This window comes from Pieris brassicae, chromosome W, assembly GCF_905147105.1.
Source record: "Pieris brassicae chromosome W, ilPieBrab1.1, whole genome shotgun sequence".
Taxonomy (NCBI): Eukaryota; Metazoa; Arthropoda; class Insecta; order Lepidoptera; family Pieridae; genus Pieris; species Pieris brassicae.
In genome coordinates this window covers 3,027,840-3,034,333 of record NC_059679.1, presented here as the reverse complement: position 1 = coordinate 3,034,333, position 6,494 = coordinate 3,027,840, and positions in this window count along the sequence as shown.

The following is a 6,494-nucleotide window of genomic DNA, read 5'->3' as shown; positions in this document are numbered from 1 at the left end:
TTGATAAGATCTTTGTAATTCTGTATTTTATATAATTTTATAATAAGTAGCTGATAAGTAATTAGTCAGGGTTTTGAGAAAGCTATCTCCGGAACGGTTAAAGATATCGCTGTTGTAATGCTGCTTTCCAAACTTTTTTTTTGTTTTGGTCAGCAATGAGCAAGTTAGGTTGCGGAACGAAACGTGGATCGAGTAGATTTTAGATAACAGTAGTATTCATTCCAAATTTAAAAAAAACACTAAAGCACAAATGTGAATGTAAATTCGAAATTCAAATCCACACAGCAAAGTACTTTTTAATATCATTCGAAATTCGAAAATTACACCAAAGCACAATTGGAGATGATTCGATATTTATAATAAATTTTAAATTCAAAAAATACATCAAAGCACTAATTCACATAATTTGAAGCTGCAGTAGATAACTAAATATATGAAAAAGGAAGAACAACAACTTACAACACTACGGATACGTAGTAGCATACATCCCGTACTTTATATATGTACGGGATGTCTGCACCAAGAGACGAGTAGAGGTGTAGTTATTTAATATTAAAATAAAGGATGGACACTCCACGTTTCGTTTAAATCGAATATGAAAATAGTCTGGGGTCCTATAAGTGTACTTGAATAAATGTTCGGCTCAAGTAGGCAGAATACAACATACCATCCGTATCACCTTGACGTCCGTCGTTCCAAAACTTTTGCAGATCTATATAACGATGTAGAGGTATAAATAAGTGATAACAATCAGAAAATAATATATTATATTTTAAGGAATAATGTTTCATTTGTTTTCTTTGTTATATGCACTTCATACCTAATTAATTAATTAAATATTATTAAACATAGTTGGTGCAATTGTGTGTATGTGTCGAAGTAAAGAAGTTAATTAAAGATCGATATTCAATCAGCATATTTTGTTTGATTTATAAAATCTGTGTAAATGCGAATTTATGAATGAATATACATATAAATGAATTAGATCTTCACTATCTAAATTCAATCAATGAAAATATTTCATATCCTCGCAGTGAGCGTAATAGGCCAGTTTCACCATAACCTCTAAGAATAAGTCGAATTGTATTAAGATTCTTTGCATTGTATTAATAAAATCGTAATTATATGTAATAATCTTTTAGCCCAATTGTTGATGCTACATTTTTATGTGAGTTACTGCCAACAGCAAAATTTCTGAATTCGAGCTCTGGCTCGAAGTCCGCTCTGTGTTTCTTAATTGTGACCTTGAGGTTAGTGTTTAATTTAAAACCCGAAAAGATTCGATGGATGGATGGAGATGGAGTTTATCCGGTCATGTTTTCGCGTTATCGCGTGTCGCGTTTTTTATATTTATAGTATCGCGTTAAGTGTAGTACCTTTAACTAGGACTGCAGTATCCCTAAATCTATAATGCTTAAAATTTATGAAAAATTGTCATAATAATTTTATGATAATTATGATTCTCCATCTACACGGTGTCTTATCTTCATTTAGACTGTTATGATAATTGAACACAAAGGTTAGGAAACTGGTATGAGTCAATATAACGTATCTTGTTAATTACCTATAGACATTATTCAGTAGTGATTCCTGGGCCCGTATCCAACACAACACGACAAATAAAAATCTTTTGCTCTAATATATAAACCACAACAAAGCTACCGACTTCTACCCACGGTGTAAATTTGTAAATTTTATAGAATAATTATTACAGTCGAGCTTTGTCCTCAAGATTAGCATAGATTACATGTATATATACACATATCGTGCTGCCATTCCGCACTGTGTTTGAGGGTAGATAAAACACATATTTTAACATTTTCACACATTTTTGGAAATGAAGGTTGAAATGTTCCTGTTCTTTGCCTGTCCTACCGACGATCGTCATTCACATTATAGTGCTCCGCCATTTCGCACATTTATTTCATTGAGCAGCACAGCGAATTTTTTCTTAAAAGATTTCAAGGATAAACTTTCCAATATGGACCGTAGATTTTAAATGCCCATATTTTTTGTAGATAGTACTCACTAAAAGAAGGAGTTTTGCGAAGTTTTAGGTTGATACATTTTTTAAAACTTTTCATACAAATTGGTAAATAACACGCAATTACAAAATATATTGTGTAGGGAGTTACCAAGGCATAACCCTTGGTAATCGCTGACGTTGCACTCAGCGATTTCGTCGACTATAGTTTATTTGAAAGTTGATTATTGTATTCGTATTATTTAGATTTAGATCAGTCTTGTAGTAGATTTCAAATTGTAAAGACATATAAATAAATAAATTCTTTTTTTAATGTCTTTTCGGTCTGCCTGAACATAACTAGGGTTCGGCTAAATTTTTTAAAGTATCGATACTACTCAGATATCGACGATAAACGATTCTAATATCGATTTAAATGCCCATATTCTTTTTGAAGAAAAATCATTTGGATGCATACGGAGAACTACTAACTGCGATTAAATATGTATATAAAATATAATAAATTTATTTCATTGTTTGTAACTTTCTGTATTATCTTATTCTGTTTTATCAATCAATTAAGTGTCTACTTACTTATTTAATATCCAAAAAGTACCCAAAACCGAATCAGAGCACCCCACCACATCCACGTGGACTGCCCTACCCCTAGAGTGTATATAAAAGTTCGGAGGCGCGCAGGAAGAGCATCGACCAAAAAGTTGAAGCTGCGGAGGCTTGAATAAAATGCCTGTGCTTTGGTACGCAAGGGTGGAGGGGCTGCATTTCCCGTAGCGCCGGAGCAGTCCAAAAACCAATAATTATCTATTGTTCGGTTAGGTTAGGTTAGTATATTAATATTTTTTTTAATAACTGTTTCTGGCGTGTGAAAGTGGTTGCGGGTTATTATTCTCAACCTTTAAAGTTCAAAAATTAGGAAATAATCGGTAAGTGTAAAAAAATCGATTTTACATGCTAAAAATAATCGATTTATTAAAAAAAATATTTTTTATGCAGAATGTCACATCTCTAATAACCAATCAAACCAAAAAGTAGAAGATGTATGGTTTGTTTACGAATTTGAATACATTCCACAAAATTTTAAATATTTTTTTTTAATACTTAGACGCAACTCTGGCAGCAAAAATCACTTGGAGGTGTTTGGAACACAAGGTACGGAGTACCTACATAATCAGTATCATAGAATTTGGGCCACAGTTTCTAAATCGTTACCATTCTAACCTCAAAACTTTAACCATGAATATCTCCATAACCATGGTGCTCCGCAGGTTGGGGATGGCATAGGAGGGTAGCCCTCAACCCCCTCCCCTCCCCTCCACCCTAAAACATCTAATATCGACGGTCCATATTGGAAAGTTTAACCGTTGCTTTTGTTGAATTTTAATTTGTTTCTTGTGTTCGATGACAGCAGCTTATTTAGAAACCCTATCTGTTCATAATAGAAAACAAAGATTTGAGTACGAACACAAAAACGGAGAAAATGAACGCTTAGAGCCAAATAACAGAGAAGTAAACCACATTTTAATAAGAACCCGTATCTCAGAAAACTACATTATTTAATCAAAACATATAATTGTGTTTTAGTTGTGGTGGACATGGCCTAATTTAATATTCTCTTATTAGTTACAAAAAGCAAGATAGGATAGTTTTAGTTTCGGGAAAGTCTTATATGCAGATATGCATAGATTTCATGCTCTGGAAAATCTGGCTCTGGAACACCTTCAAAAAGAACACTAATATAATGTAAATTATAAATTACAGACAGACATTCTAGTGAAGACTTTAGTAGTCACTTAAAAATAAATAGAATAATTGTAATAAAAATGTTTCAAAAATAAATAGAATAATTGTAATAAAAATGTTTCAAAAATAAATAAAATAAATAACTAAAATAACAAATGAAAAAAATAAACAATGTAATAAAAAGGTTTTATTTCTTAAAATAACTCAATTGTTAAAAACCTATCAAACTTAAAAGTTTTCTTTAATAATTATGGCCCTCACTGCTGCTTCACGCAGCAAGAAAACGCGCTGTATTTGAGATGAGGGTACTGTTGGTGGTGCAGGCAGGGTCTTATCATCATCAGAGATAGGTTCCTCTTTCAATTCAATGGCTATATTGTGCAAGACTGCCTATGATACTATGTATATCTTGGTTCTGTTGATGTTCTGAATCCCCTGATCGGTTGTTCCATACGCCAAAATATCTCTCTACACTATTGCAAGTTCTAATGTAAGTGTAAGGATAGCCAGAGTCTCCATGCAGTGGCGTAGCTAGGTAACCATGGGTAAAAAAGGGGCCCCACTGCTATACTAAACTGTATTATAAACCTCTATGTAAACTGATTAAGTTTTATCAAATAAAATTATGAAATATAGAAATACTTTAAAAATGCTACGCCACTTTAGCTCTTTTTGTGCACTGGAGGATATTTGATTTACTCTTTATTAACCACTCACGTATAACAATAGAATATGAGCGAAATAATGAAGTGCTAATTGCTATGTATTGAATGAATGCAATTTAACAGTCAAAGAGAGTGCCTACGTCTGCTATGCTCTCGTGGTGTAATTTCGACGATTTAGGAAATCGTCACGCTTAGAAGTGATCGAAATGTACATCCATGGAACGTACATGTACTGTAGGGCAAGTAATAAAAATATTAGATTGTGCTCGAGTAGGTAGGTACTCACTGTTCACTGAAGACGTTAAAAGTGTCGTTAGGGAATCCCGGAAAAAAATTATCACCGCTAGTGTTACCATATTTACCGGTGGAGACCATGAACGATCTCCTGCCCGCGGACCTGAATTAATGTACCTACTGCAGGTGACTTTTCGCATGTTTGCGTTGTACAATAAGCTGTAGCCGAAATCTATAGATTTCATTTATTGACTTAACGGACGTCAAGTCAAGTCAAGTAAAATAACATAAAATGAACCAGTTCCACAAAGTTTATTGACATTAGCTTACTTACTCTTGATACAGCATTAACTTTTTAACCGTTCTCGAAAAAATCTTAACTCAAATTCACAATAAAATGCTACTGCCAACCTACAGAAAGAATTAAGGGACATAACTTTTGAATTTCTCTTAACAGAGTTGTCATGAATAAAGTGAGGTTGCAACATGTCATATTTATTTATTTACATCTAGATCTAGATCTAGATTTCTGTTATGGATTCGGGGGCCCCGGGGCACTGCCCCGCCTAGCCCCTAGGTAGCTACGCCATTTTCTCCATGTAATCTACCATGAACTTGTTCCATCTCAAAACATTGTTTAAACGAATTTCATTCAAAATCCGTCAAAACTAGGATGGCGGCTGGAATAACGCTAGTATGAACAGTTACACCGACGTTATACTAGGTTTAAGTTATTCCGGGTTTATTAGTAGACATTTAACTTATTCTTGGTATAACATATAAAATGTTGTGTTTATTTGTTTCACTGCCAAACTCAAACGAGGCTCGACCGGCGCTGGCCGTACATATGGGAGTGCTTTTCCCGACGTTAACCAACGGCAGTGAATGTTGGGCGTGGCAGAGAAAGAATGAGAGTAGAAATTAAAATAAATGCCGTGGAAATGGGAGCGTTAAGAAGAATGTGTGAATATTGCGTGATAGAAAAAGTAATAGTGAACGGTGTGGCTTTAAAGAGGACTTAATGATGAGGATACGAAGGGAATGCTTAGGTGGTTTGGTCATGGAGACGGATGAATGAGAGCACTTAAGTAGGATATACAACGAAACAATACAAGAGAAGGTACAAATTAAAAGTAGCCATATTCGAGCATGCATGGTGGATGTCATGAAAGTGGATGAAGCAAGAGAGTTGTCAGGGCTTTTGCAAGATCGGCGGCCTACCGGGAAAATGACGTGAAGATATAAGGTATAAAATTGTTGTTTGTCCACGTCAATTGTGTGTAGTATACATAAATAAAAACAATCTATATTAGGTAAAAGGATTCTACTGATAATATTTATTTTAAGCTCCAACGGCAGTATAGCTTCCAAGTTTTGTTTTCTTTATAGGTAATGACATTTCAATAACATTCATTGAAATATATTGTAATTCGCATAGATACCTGGTGCTGAAAACCACGACAACGTCTTATATGAATATTGTAATTAATTCCCGTTTAATACGGTAATTCCTGTCAGAGTTAAAGTTTCTTTTGATGTTTAGTTCGTCTTCTGCAGTTTTTGTCAATTTTGTAAATATTATAACATAAACAAGATGTTTCATAACACAGAACAAAGACACCATTTTGTATCCCGTTCACTTTAATACACTTCACTATATTTCGCTGTCTCATGAGAATTATTATAGATTAACGCGTCTCTTGTAAACTAAAATGGCGGGTTAAAGAGGGAGAGTTTATCGCCCTTTAAAACTGGCTGTAAATGTAATTATAGATTAAATGAACTATTGTTTAGTGAGCATTATGCTACCTAAAACATTTCATTAAATTAAGTTTTAAATTTCTAAATCCTCATCACCGGTAGGCACATTT